At 53.4% G+C, this 14403-nt stretch overlaps 1 protein-coding gene across 4 annotated transcripts in view; it reads right to left on the reverse strand.

The window, feature by feature from the left end:
- Window positions 1-12580, reverse strand: part of CARD11 (caspase recruitment domain family member 11) — a 112509-nt gene extending 99929 nt beyond the window's left edge. For 2 of the 4 annotated variants that reach the window (XM_081819269.1, XM_081819267.1), the window contains exon 1: window positions 12487-12578. The gene's annotated coding sequence lies outside the window, so the exon portion shown is untranslated. Of the gene's footprint in view, window positions 1-12486 lie in introns of all 4 variants that reach the window. The other 2 variants (XM_081819270.1, XM_081819272.1) reach the window with 2 other exon arrangements.
- Between the last annotated feature and the right edge of the window lie 1823 nt (window positions 12581-14403).

The following is a 14403-nucleotide window of genomic DNA, read 5'->3' on the forward strand; positions in this document are numbered from 1 at the left end:
TCTATATCTTGATTGTGGTTGTCGTTACATGGGTATACACATCTGTCAAAACACACTGAACTGTAAACTCAAAATGGGTACATTTTATTATATGTAAATTTTCCTGCAATAAAGTTTATTTTAAAGGAAAAAATTCACTCTAGAAGGATTATATATCTAAATGTGAAAGATGCCACCCAGGGGTGCCTGGGTGGCTCAGTCGATTAAGCGTCTGCCTTCGGCTCGGGTCATGATCCCAGGGTCCTGGCTTCTCCCTCTCCCTCCACCCGTCTCCCCGGTTGTTCTCTCTCTCCCAAATAAATAAATAAAATCTTTTAAAAAATGTGAAAGACGAAATAATAAAGCTTTTAGAAGAAGCCATAAACCTTGGGGTAGACAAGTCTTTCTTCAAAGGATTCAAAAAATAATTGGCCGTAAGAAAAAAAATCCACATCAATTGGACTACGTTAAAATGAAAAACTTCTATTCATCAGCATACTCTATTAAGAAGGTGAAAAAGCAAGCCATAAACTGAAGAAAGATATCAGTAATACACATATCTGACAATGGACTCCTACCTATCATATATAAAGAACTACTATAATTCAGTAAGAAACTGCCCACCTAAGAGATTAACAGGCAAAACACTCGAGGGGACGCTTCACCAAGGACGAGATCCAAAATGGCCAATAAGCACATAAAAAGTTAACTCGACTTAGTCACAATGAAATGCAAATTAAAACCACAAAATTATTTTTTTTGGCTGTACCCCCACTGGGATGGATAACAGTGAAGAGACAGACATGGCATGTGTGAGCAAAGACGCAGGGCAGCTGGAACGCGCGTGTAACACTGATGGGGGTGTGGTCTGGGACATTCTTAGAGAATGATTTGACAGTATTTACTAGAGCTGACTAGCAGCATACTCTATGACTCAGCAGATCCACTCTCGAGTGGAAATACAGACAGGAATCTCCAAAAGACAGGGATAAGAATGTTCATAGCATCCTTTTTCATAATGGCAAGAAATCGGAAACAACCCAAGTAGCCTTCAACAGCAGTACAGATAAAATGTGGACTATTCATAGAACAGGTTGTCGCTGGCAAAGCGTGGCTACGTGCAAAACATGGATGCCGCTCGGGGGTCCCGACAGAACGCGGAGCACTCAGTTAGATCTGCAGTTTGAAAAAACAGCCGATACATTTTTAGAACCTCAGTGGCCCCCGCAGTATTTGGGACATGCCTATACTGGTGATCATCACTATATGGAGAGTCATCATTGTCACAGTGGCACAATTTCTCAGCCAGCCGTGTCTGTTTCCTGATCTGGGCGCCGGTAACACAGGCATGTGCGCTTTGCGTAACCTCCCCGGCTGCGCGCTTAGGGTTTGCGCACATCTCTCATATGAATGTTATACTTCAATGTGAAGCTTATTTGAGATTTTTTTTTTTTTTTTTTTGGACAGAGAGAGAGACAGTGAGAGAGGAAACATAAGCAGGGGGAGTGGGAGAGGGAGAAGCACGCTCTCCGCCAAGCAGGGAGCCCGATGTGGGGCTCGATCCCAGGACCCTGGGATCATGACCTGAGCCGAAGGCAGACGCTTAACGACTGAGCCACCCAGGCACCCCTGTGAAGCTTATTTGAAATAACAATAGAACGCATCCTGGCCCGTGTCCCATGGGGGGGGGGGGGCCTGCCTCTTGCCTGGAGTCTCCCACCTGTTCTCCTTGCTGCCACTCAGTGATCTTTCGAACCTGCACATCCATCCTGCTCAGAACACCCCAGCAGCCGGCCCTCGCCCACAGGACAGCATCTGCCTCCTTGGCACGGCATCCCAGGGCTCTCGGTGGCCTCTCCTCCCTCTGTCCCAACACCTCCCCATCTCTCCGTCTGACCCCAACACTAACCGCCCCTCCGTGACTTAGTGTAGGCTGGTCCTCTGCTGAGAAAGCCTTCTTATTCTCCCAGACTCCGTTCAGCTTCGATCGGCTCTGGGAAGTCTTGGTGACTTCCTCGGCAGCCCCAGGTGCTCCCCCCTGCAGCTCCATCTTCACTGGGTGCTTACTCACCTGTCTCCTCCCCACGCTACAGGCTGGTTGGGGCCGGGACGCCAGCTTTTCATCCTTAGCACCTAGCAGGGGGCCCGTGGATGGTGCATGCTGGGCACGTGTGAGGGATGAGTAAGTGGATAACGGTAGTCATGGGGGTTCAGGTACGGGGGATCAGGCAGAGGAGTAAACTGTTCTCGATAAATTCTAGATTTGGCAGGGGCCCTTCGGAGCTTGCTCTAGGTCCCCGTGCTAACGAGCAGCGTACATCTGTACCGTGAGTGTGCGCATGTCCCTTCCTGTGTGTCTCCCCGAGGGACGAGCCTGCTGCAGGTGCGGAGCACTCAGGAGACGGTATCTTGCCTAATACTGCTGTCATCCCCATTTTACAGATGAGGAGAGGTGCAGAGACGTTCGGGGACTTGTTCGAGGTGTCGTGGCTGGTGGGAGGCAGAGCCCACATATACTACATACACTCTTTCTTCTGTGAATAACAACCAGGTGTTGAATCACGAAAATGTCCCTCGGGACAGGAAAGGCAAGGGAGGAAGTGTCAGGACCCACTGTGCCCCAGAGATGGTTTGACTCAGGTTACCCTTCTGGTCCCACTCACATCAGTCTCCGTGGGTAGCCACCCCCTCTCCTGTGGAATGGCCCATCGGGAAGGGGCATCACCCCAAGCCCTTAAACACGGCATTCAGCTCTGTCCAGAGACTTTCAAATCCTGCCTGAGATTTTCAGGTTTTAAACAAAACAAAAATCTGATTCACTGTTTCCAGGCCCACAGGAAACACGAGTCCTTTATTTTTTCTGCCACTAACCAAAAAAAAAAAAAAGAAAAAAAGAAATCAAACCAGAAAAAAAGACCCGTTATGTCTTAGAGAAGTTGTGAATACTTCTCATTTCACACCACACCAAACATTGTTCATGGCAAAGGCCGGAGAATGAAGCCAGAAGGAAATGAATTACAATAAAACACGCTCGCTAATAAATAAGAGCCCGACCAATGAATCCAACTCAGAATATACCACTGGCAAGAAGAAATGCCCCAAAGCTTCGCTTAAACCAAATGATATAAGAACTGATGGCTCCCCTGGGTCTGAGGGAAAAGTTAATGCATACAGGAGGCTACAAATGGGGACTCTTGTTTGGGATTTTCACAGAAAACACAGGGCATTAACAACATTCAAGGTGAAAGAAGGGAGACGTGTGGGTTTGGGGACAGGGACGTTTTTGTTTTTATTTATTTATTTATTTATTTATTTATTTATTTATTATTCTTATGTTAATCCCCATACATTACATCATTAGTTCTAGATGAAGTGTTCCATGATTCATTGTTTGTGCATAACACCCAGTGCTCCATGCAGAATGTGCCCTCCTCGATATCCACCACCAGGCTAACCCATCCTCCCACCCTCCGACAGGGACGTTTTTATCAGGTGACAGAACAGATAGATGCTGATGCCCGCTCCAGAAATGAACCAGAGGTGTGCTTGGCAGCAGGACCAACCACTCCCAACTGCCCGACGGGAGAATTAATTTAACTCCAGAATCTGGGTAATAAGGATGAACCCTGAAGGGAGACAAAAATTCACTTTGGGAAGATTTTTATTCCCTGTTGTGCAGAAGCATCACGAGGGGTGGGGGAGGGGCGGGGACCAGATCATGGCTGGCAATGCAGTGGCCCATCCCTAACCACCCACAAGGCCCCAGAGGAAGCCACCCACCCTGGTGTTAAAGAGGTCGAGATCTGCCAAGCACAGAAGATCATGCCCCATGCCCGCCATCAAGGGTCAAACCCTTCCTCGTCATCACTAGGGAAATCCAAATGGCATGGTCTTGTCAGAGCGGGAGAAAAGGAAAGCAAAGCCCAAGGAAATGGTCCAGAGGAAGGCATGGCTAACATGAGTTCAGGACTAGAGAGGTCAATTAATGACAATAAAACCTCACGTTTATATAACGTTGTGTTATTTTCAAAGCAATTTCTCACCCGCTATCTCCTACGCTCCCGGGAGTAATTTTGGGTGGTAGGGAGGCAGGGACTATTATCTCCATCTTGCTCGTGAAGGAGCAAAAATCTTGGGACGGTGAAGTGATTTGCTCAAGGTCGCGGAGTCATCGTGGATTTTTAAGGCTCTGAGGGTTCCTGGTCTTGACAAGCAAGCGCGCAGATGACTCATCATCGGGGGCACCCCAGGCTTCAGTTTTCAGTTTTACACCTACAGCAGACATGGGCAATCGATCACAGAACTCTTCCACAGAGCTCGGTCCTTCTCGTGCAAGCCATCACTAGCTGCAAGGACCTGGCCCTCAAGAAGGACCCCAGGTGCCATCCCAAGTCCTGTGTAATCATGTCGCATCAGGCCCCACGGATTTGTGGCCCAGACTCCGAGGCCCCCCCTTGCTGAGCCGGGTGGCGTCTCCAGCACACGGAACGATACTCCACCTGCTGGGGGAGCAAGTCCCCAGACAGATGCACCAACGAGGCGTAGAAATGGCTTCCTCCATGACCTCACCAGAGCAGGTGGGATTTCTGCGCTGAGCAAGTGGACGCACTCCTGTTTCTGAGAGAGGAATCAGGAGCCTCTCGGAGGTGTTTAAGCCTGAGCACCTGGCAGGGTTGGGAAATTCTGGATCTACCCCATGTCCAGGTAGACAAGTTGAGACTGTTGGCTGTTAGCGTCTAGAGCTCAGGCTGGGCAACAGAATGAGACCTGGCAGTCGTGAGATAGGGAGCACCCAGGGAGGGTGAGCACCGGGAAAAGAGGCCCCAGGCACTCTGACCCTGAGGTCAAGGGTTACCGAGGAATCAGAAAAGAGAAGTAGGAAGGAGTGGTCAGTACGGCAGGACCCACGCCGTGTTCTCAGGAGGAGGGGCCGGACGGTCACGTGAGGCCGGGATGAGGTCCTGGGAGGATTAAGAACGGACCCCTGAACTAACCGCTTGGGGGCCATCAGTGACCTTGAGAAGAGCTATCGAAATAGAGTGCAGACAGAGGGCAGCAGAGGATGGGGGCGGGGACAGACAGTGTAGACATTTCCAAAGAGACCTGCTCTAAAGCTGATGGGCTGAAGTGCATCCCCCGAGTTCATACACTGAAGCCCTAACCCCGGGACCTGTAGCTGGAGATGAGGCCTGGGAAGAGGTGGTTAAGTTAAAATGAAGCTGTTAGCCAACCCAGCATGGCCAGTGTCCTCGTCAGAGGAAGAAACGGGACACACACAGAGTCTCAGCGGCAAACGCACACAGAGGGAAGGGCCGCGCGAGGACACGGCAGGAAGGCAGCGGTCCACTGGCCCCAGAGAGGGGCCTCCGGAGACCCCAGCCCTGCCCGCATGTCCATCTGGGACTTCCAGCGTCCAGGATGGAGACAGAAAGTCCCCGCTGTGGGATTCTCCTACAGCAGCGACAGCAGACCGTGCAGAGCAGGCCAGAGCCAGGCCGGCGGGGAGCCACAATGAGCCCGGAAAGCCGGCGGGGTGGGGGGGGGGCTGTTCTTTTCTCTAAAGGCGGGTAGAGCTGCATCCTATCTGTACGCGGATGGCAATGATCCTTGGAGAGAAGGGAGACGTGGGCGATGCAGGAGAGCTAGGGTGCAGGGGCCCCAGGAGGCTCTGGACAGACGAGACGGGGGCCGGCACCCATGTAGGGTGGAGGAGGTGGGGAGCGGCCATGTGCCCAGACCCACGAGGGAGGGTGGCCGCCGGCTTAGGGCAGGAGGGCCTCTTGGCTCCGGTCGTCTGACTCTGCCACAAGGCAGAGAAGGTTGGGCTTCAAAAGTGTATTTTAAAAATTAGTTTAAAAAGATGCCACATGGTGTAAACATTCTATATGATGACACTGAGGGACAAGGAGATTGGTCCGTTCCCTGTGAACGCCCCGTGCTCTGCTGCAGTCCGGGGGGGGGGGTCTCCCCTACTTGGGAGCCACTTTCCTCTGGGACCTAAAACCTCCCTGACTATAGAGGCCATGTGACAGAACCTCCCCGAGGGGCCCCGGGAGACACGGCTTACGGAGACAGAGAACGTCCCCGGGAACGGGGGATCTCCGCACACCCGTCTCTTCGACCACACACAGGGATGACCGAGGGCTCCGGTGCCCCAGGAGTGATGGAGGTCAACACACGGGTTTTCGAAAAGCACCTGAGAATTAGAGCCTGGAGCCTGGAGCCTGGAGCCTGGAGCCTGGGAGGGCCGTGTGAGGTATCACTACTCAATGGAACGCATCCCCCTGAACCAACTACACTCGAATCCCTTTAAAAAAAAAAAAAAAAAAAGCCATTTCTTCTTAGAAAACTTTGGTGAATCACATAATCCTTACTCAGAGGCCAGGAAGGAAGCACTAACTAATGTTGGTAAGACCTGGTTGTATTTCATTCCAACGTTCACCCACTAAAATAATAATTTACTGAAGCTCAGTGATGCTGGCGTGGGGCTTCTGTTCGCCTCCAGATTAAAAAAAAAAAAAAATGGGTCATTGCCACCAAGACTTCCGCAAGAATGTCCACCGCAGCTTTATCATAAAAGCCCCAAAGTGCAAACACGCAGATGCTTCCCAGCGGCAGGATGGTAAAGAAAGTGGGGGACGTTCATACGGCACCACTCCGAGAATCGGTGTTGCTGTACATCGCGCCAACGAGCGGGTCTCAAGCTGGAGGCAAAAGGGAGCATGCCCCATGGTTCCATTTAGGTGACGTTCAAAGACAGGCAAAGCAGGTGGGGGGTTAGTGACAGGGCAGGGGCTCGAGACACTCCCCCACCCTGGGGGCCTGGAAGGGACCTGTGGCTCCATCTGGGTGCTTGGCTACGTGGGTGGATGGAAACGCTCAGCAGCTGTGCACGTCAGATTCGGAAGGTGTCTTGCCTTTCGATGGGAGCGCTGAGGCTCTGGGATTTCTCTTACTGGGATGCAGCAGAGATCGGAAGTCAGGCTCTCTCGGGGGCTGGCCGGTGGGACCCAGAGAAGCTAGGACGGCAACAGCAGTGGATGGGGACGACCCTAGACACTCTTCCTAACCTGACTTTACATTGTTGTTTTCCTTTATTTTATTTTATTTATTTATTTGAGAGAGAGAGAGTGCACGCATGAGCAAGGGGGAGGGACAAAGGGAGAGGGAGAAGCAGACTCCATGCTGAGCAGGGAGCGTGACCCTGAGATCAGGGTTCGAGCCAAAGGCAGACGCTTAACCAACTAAGCCACCCAGGTGCCCTACATTGTTGTTTTCTTGATCAAAAAGATAACAGATGCTCTTGGTAAAAAAAGAAAAAAAAAAAAAAAGAGGGACAAGGATAGAAAATAAATACTATAAAACACAAAATAAATACCAAGTCCCTCTCCCCAAGGTCCCTACTAACGCAGTTTCTTATATGTGCTACTGTTTTTTTTCCAGAAACTCCTCGGATGTGCCCTAGAGTCCTGCCCGGTCCATTAATGGCCTCGCAGAATTCCGTGGTATCGGATGACCTCACTCCTGGGGCACATTTGTGTGGCTTCAAACTTTTTCTTGTGATAAACAATGTTACAGTGAATACCGGCCCGCATAAACACTCCATCCATGAGATACATTCTTAGAAGTGGGATTCCTAGACCAGCGGGTTTATGCACTTACCCTGTTGGTAAATATCGTCACAGCCACGCTGTATGGGAGCCTGTTGTCCCTCAACCTTTTGACCTTTGCCAGAGCGACAGGTGTAAAATGGCATGCCCCTCTTGCGTGACTTTGTGTGCATTTCATTAGAAAGGAAGCTCGTTGGCTGGTATGTTCGTATTCTGTTTGCTCATGTCCTTTACGAATTTTCCTCTTGGGGCGCCTGGGTGGCTCAGTTGGTTAAGCATCTGAATTTGGCTCAGGTCATGATCTCAGGGTCCTGGGATCGAGCCCTGTGTCGGGCTCCCCGCTCAGCAGGGAACCTGCTTCTCCCTCTCCCTCTTCCCCCCCACTTGTGTTCTCTCTCTCTCTCTCTCAAAATAAATAAAATCTTAAAAAAAAAACAAAACCAATTTTCCTCTTGGGTCGAGTTCCCCCATTCTGGAGTTGGACAACTATTGGTCAAGGGTGAATCCTGTGCCCCGCATTTTGTGCCCCTGGCCCAATCTGGCCACGCTCATTCACATCTGCAGCTACTCTCAGGCTGCAAGACCAGAGCTGAGCAGTTTCCACGGCGACCATCTGGCTCGAAAAGCCTACAATATTTACTATCTGGACCTTTACAGAGAAAGTGTGCCAATTCCTGCATCTCACTGATTTTTTTTTTTTTTTGTAAATTAGAAGATAGCGCTGTGGTACATACTGTTTCGTATTTAACTCATCACTCTGTCCTACCTCCTGCTCCCCATTCTCCATCACAAGGAACCACGTCAGAAGTACAACTTTAAAAGCAGAAGTCCTCTGGGCACCTTCATTTGGAAACACTGTGGTCTACACAAATGTAGGGGTGGTGTTTCTATCCCAATTTTGCACATGCGCAATTGAGGCTCAGAGCCATGATGACTCTCCCGAGTTTCCTGAGGTCACCCAGCTAGCGCGCTGCGGAGCCAGGGTGGACGCCCCGTCGGCCTGGCTCCAAGACTGCAGATCCTCCCGCTCAAGGATCTTGCCTCCTCGCGGACGGGGCCAGCACCTGGGGGTGGTGGTGACCGTAGACAGCAAAGCGTGATGGGTGTTGCCTGCGGCACCCCCAGGATCTGTGGGGTACGTGGGACAGAGCATGGGGGGGCCCGCCTTGTCGCTGCCGCATGTCTGTACGAGGACTGCTCATTCCTGAGTGGGAGTGAGGCAGGAAGGAAGCCTACACCCTTGAAAGAGAAACCAACGGGGAGGAGGGAGCCTTCTTTTGGGGTATGGAGTCTGCACGCCCCTCCCTCCGGCTCAGCCATGAGTGAGGAGCGTCATCCACTGGGGAATGACACACCCCCCCCCCAGCTGCATGGGGAGCTGTGACACAACAGATGTGTCTGGGGGAGCCTGACCCTGGGGCTGGTGCAGGAAGAGACCACACAAGCCCGGGGAGGTGGGAACACAACTATTACTCCTTGGCACTGGGCCATGGACACACTAACACAAATGGGACAGCGACCATCATAATCTCGAAGCCCTGAATAGATCATGACCAAAAAAGGTTACCCTCCTGAGAACAGTCACCCCACTAAAACCACTCACCCGCAGAGCACGAGAAGCCCGTGGACAGCGTAGGGGACGATGCCCGGGCGTGTTCTTCCTGCGAGGTGTGGCCCAGGGCGGGACTGGCATCTGGGAAACTGTCCTTAGGAGAAAAGCGTGTTTAAGGGGCTTCCCGAAAAGTTGTCTTCTCCTTTTCTCTCTGTTCCTATATTTAAATCAATGCCAGTATTTGCTAGGCTGACGGGATACTGCAGGATATCCATACAACTGCCCGGAAGATGGGGTTTGCGGACCAGGAAACCAGGTACCGGAGTCCACCCAGCGGGGTTGCATGGGAAAGTCTGGACCTCACTGTCCCACCTCTCCTCCTCCCCAGATCTCGGTAATACTCGCAAAGGTCTGTCATTTGTCACATTTCGTGTGTTCTCATTTTATGCTTGGGGTAACCGACAATCCTGAAAATCATCAGTATTAATATCTGGGTATCTGGGGAGAAATGACTCTCAGCTGATGTGACAGGCCCGTCCAAGGTCACAGGCTGAGCACAGATGAGCTGTCGTGGCGGCACCTTCCCACCGTCCCCGCCAGCCTCGGACCCAAGAGGCGGAGCATGGACCTCCTAGGGCCTTCTTCCCTCGATCAGACCCTTTAAGCAGTTGCACACATCTTGTGCCAACAGCAGTCATGCTTGTGTTGGGGCGGTCACCTGGGAATCCTGGCCCACGCAGGAGTTACAAACCCTGTCCCCGTCACCAGGGCGCACTGCCTCCAAGGCTGAGCAAGAGAGAGCGGAAGGCGCCTTTACAATGGACTTGAGGAGCTCCACGGGTCCTCCGACGCTCCTCTTCATCACAATCATCCGAACATCAGGACCCAAGCTGGCCTTCCACGCGGGAGGTGCTGTGAGGAGCTGCCTTCGTCCTCCACCGCCCCCTCCCCCTGCCACCGTCACACCAGACACACAGCCCTTCGGTCCCGGGAAGCAAGTCGTCTCTCGGAAGGGTAGAGAAACACAACGTAGGGAAGAAGCCAGGATGTTGTCCTGCCAGCACTGTCTCAGTCTGGAACCTTCTAGCCCAGTCCCTGCACCCTCTGAGTGCACCCACCTATCATATCCCAGCCTCATCCCTCACCGTCCTCCCTGCCCTCAATTCTGTTCCATCTTGTTTGAGTCTCGGTATGCTCTGGCCACAGTGTGCCCAGACTGCTTGGCACGAACTACCTAGGGTGAGGACATCTGGGTCTCACATCCCTTCCGTGTGTCCCCCATGGCGCCCAGTGCAGCATCCCCAGACAGTGCCCACTGACTGATTCAAACAAGGGCCATCATCTTCAGATGAACAGTTAGGTTCACAAGTCATTTTAAAAGACCTCATAAAGGATGAATGGATAAAACAAAACTGGGTCCATCGACACAATGGAATACTACTCAGCCTTGAAGAGGAAGGAAATTCAGACGCCCGCTATAACATGGATGAGCCTGGAGGACATCATGCTCATTGCAACAAGCCAGCCACAAAAAGACAACTGCTGTATGAACCCCCTTACGTGAGGTCCCTGGAGGAATCAGACTCACAGAGACAGAAAGCAGAAGGGTGGATGCCAGGAACTGAGGGGAGGGGGGAGGGGTTATTGATAATGGGGACAGAGTCTCAGATTGGGAAGATGAGAAAGTTCTGGACATGGTGGCACCACGGTATGAATGCACTTAATCCCGCTGAACTATAGACCTAACAGCAGTGGAGAAGGTAAATTTTGTTACGTGCATTTTACCACCATTAGGAAAAAAAATCACATAAAGGATCATTCATGTGCTGACTCAAGACCGGACCGGCGGGGCCAGCAGCCTTCCTTTTTGATGCTGGTGCTAATATAATCCACACATATCCAAACCTTTTGCTGGAGTGTGGCAAGGCTCAGTGCCAGGCTCCCTCTGCCCTCAGATCACCCATGGCCCACGGTGGGACCATCATTTCTTTATGGCTTCCTTGGGGGTGGACAGAAGCGGACATTCAGGGAAAGGACCAAGGTGGGGAGTTTTCACTAAATTCCTGTTCTTGCATGAAGCCATGCCCCTGGGACTGCAGGGCACATCATGCCCAGAGTAGGCACTCAGTAATTGTCAAGGGACTGACCGACATGTTTTCCCTTTCTGGAAGGTTGATAACCTTGTACCTTTAAGAGAGTTGTAAATGTCAGGACAAATTTTTTGAACTACAAATCAAAGGCTCTTAGGGCAGTCCGGGCACAGGGGTCAGTTTGGTCCAAGACCAGGGGTAAGCAAATGGCCTTCTGCTGACACACTGCTGAGCTGGTGCAGGGAGGCTCACGGCTTGGACAAACCTCTCCGTTCCTGCAGGGCAGGGGCAACTGGAAAGGCTGTTCCCTACAGCCTACCTGTCTCCCTGTGGCCCCTCCAACTATGCTCTGAGCTCTAAAGCCACAGAGAACTCACCTTCCCTCCCTGTGCCCCAGAGCGCAGGAGAGCTTGGGATGGGGGGAGGCTTCCAGCCTAACCCTGTGCTGGGGTGGTCCTTGGTCCAGGGAAGGGAACTGCAGGCCGGGGTCACCAGGACCTCCTCCTGGCTTTGCTGGGAACCGGGGCCCCTCCTGTCCCCTTCTCAAATACTCCCCATGGGAGAGGCTGTCCTTCCCCTCTGCACCCAGGGGCCCCACCTTCTCGGGAGCCTCTGAGTCAGGCCTCGCTGTGGTCTGGAAACTTCCTGTCCTTTCAGGTGTTAGAAAAGGTTCTTTTCCTCTCTGTGGGGCAGGTGCACCGAGGGGCGCCCTGCTGGGCCACTGCCACCCACCCGCTCCCCCCGACCCGCTCCCCAGGATCATCCCTTTCTTCTGGGAAGGGTGTGGGGACTCTGCCAGGTGGAGACACTGGGAGACAAGCTTGTCCCAGAGAGGCACGGAGGGGACACGGGGAGGTGGAAAGTGGAAGAAATCAAGATTGGAAGAAGAGGGCTGGGGTGGGGGTGGGGGAGGGGAGCGTGGAGAGTGAGGCAGAGAAAGAGGGGAGGGGAAGAGAGATGGATGGGGGTCCAGCTCCGCGGGGCAAGGAGAGCAAGCCATCCCAGACCTCTCAGGCCGCTCCCACCCTGCGTGTGCTCTCCCCAGGCGCGCCCCCACAGCGACCGCGTCTCCCCCAGCGGCGCCGTCCTCCGCGCCCTCCTCCCCGTCTACCTCCGTGCCCCCCCATGCATTGTGGTTCCCCCCACCCTGCGCTGTCCCACCCCCGCGTGTCCTCTCCCCGCAGCAGCACCCCCGCCGGGACGGCGCCCCCCAGTCGCGGCCCGTGCCCCCCACCCCCGCGTCCGCCCTGCCTACCTGGGGCGTTCATGCTCCGCCTGCCGCGCCGGCCGCCTCCTCCGCGCAGGCCGCCGGCTTCCCCCTGGGCCCCGGCCCTCGGGCCCTCCGCGCCCTGCGGTCCGAGGGGCGCCGCCCGCGCAGGGGCTGCCGGGCCGGGAGGGGGCTGCGCGCCGCCCAGGCCGGAGTCCCGAGGCCAGAGGAGGCGAAAGAGAGAAAAAAGGAGAGAAAGTGTGTCATAGGCTGGCAGGGGGAGGGAAATGCAAAACCCGACAGGAAATGAGACTAAAAAATGCAAAAGGTTAGAAAGAGATAAGGAAGAGGGGGCGGGGCGGGGCTTGGGTCCCCGGCCGGGGAGAGGAGGGGAGGGGAGGGGAGAGCAGGCAGGCTCTGGGGCCACAGCTCAGACCCCCAAGTCCACCGCCCTGGCTCAGGGAACCTGCGGGGGCCCAGGGGGTGCCTCGGGCAGGGACGCCCCCTTCTCCAGCTCCGGGTGGGGGTTCAGGCAGCAGTCCTCCTACAGGAATTGGTCAGGTTCTGAAGAACTTCCAGACCTCCTCCTTGTGATTTGGCGGGAGGCTTTTCCCACAAAGGAGCGGGAAGCTAGGAATCCTATAGGCTTGCGGGCCCCGCCTTCCTGCCCCGCCTCTCCTCACCCTCAGCCTCTATTCTGGAAACTTCCTTGGGCTTACCTGGCAGTCCTCTCCCCCCAAGGGCCCCAGGGGGGAGGCTCCTGGACACGTCATGGCCACAGAGCCTACCTGTGCCTTCCCCCCACCCCAACCCCCTGTTCTGGGCCCAGCGCACCCACCCCCACTAGTGCTCTCAAAGCTCTGCTGGAGGACCCCTGTAAGAGAAATTGTGGTTTCCAGATGTCCACATTTTAGTAATTTACTCCTGACAGCTATGGCCATAGGCCCTAGGGGAGCCTTGATCTTCACTGTATGGGTGGGAAGGTCCTGCCTGAGAGTTTATCTGAATCGTGAACCTAAAAATCTGGATGAGTTGGACACATCCTGGGGATCTGGGGCCCTAGTCTCCCTGCTGAGGTGTCACTGTTTCCCCAGCCCCCCACACCTCTCCTATTCTGCCTCAGTTTGCCATTCTTCTCTCCCTCTGCCCCCCTTTTCATTTACCCCTGTAATAGCTAGAGAACATGACCTCCCGTTTCATGTTTTAAGTTCTCTGAGAAAAGTCCCTTGAGCTACCAGAGGGAAAGGCATTTGATACATTAAAACATAAAGCAAGAGATAAATCAATCATGGCGTGTGGTCAGAGCACAGGAGAATCCGAAATCTGGGCAGTGTTGAGGGGCGCGGTGGTCGTGATGTGCATGCACTAGGGACTTAAGGAACACAGGTTTGCTTCCTGCGGAGCATGTTCAAGAATGTAATTGAGACCCACACAGAAAGTCCCCCCAAATAAACAGCACCAAAGCCCAGAGCATCCAAGTCCCCAGTATCGAGGACTAGCCCGGGACCAGGGCGGGATCTTCCTTGCACTCAGTGAGACCTTCACATCAGGCAGTGTGGTTTTCAAGCAGTCTGGTTCCCTTTGTGCACGGTGTGAAGGGTCAGCGTGCCTTAAAACAACAACAAGAACCGATTAGGGAGCTATACACACAGCCAGGGGCAAATTTCCACAAAAAGCTTGGTGAATTGTCACAAAGCAAACACACGCCCCCGTAACCCACACACATAATCAGAAATAGGACTTCATCTGCGCCTCAGAACTCCCAGCTGTGCCCCCTTCTAGGCACCCTCCCCACCACAGAGAACCACATTCCGACCTTTGACAGCACAGATCAACTGGGCCTGACCTCTCTTCTCTAAAGCCCCAAACCTGTATAAATGGAACCACACTGAAATTCTCTTTGGGGTCTGGCTTCTTTCACTCAACGTTGTAATTTTAAGATTTAGCAATGGGATTATATGCAGG

This window comes from Leptonychotes weddellii, chromosome 5, assembly GCF_054177405.1.
Source record: "Leptonychotes weddellii isolate Sample4059 chromosome 5, ASM5417740v2, whole genome shotgun sequence".
Taxonomy (NCBI): domain Eukaryota; kingdom Metazoa; phylum Chordata; class Mammalia; order Carnivora; family Phocidae; genus Leptonychotes; species Leptonychotes weddellii.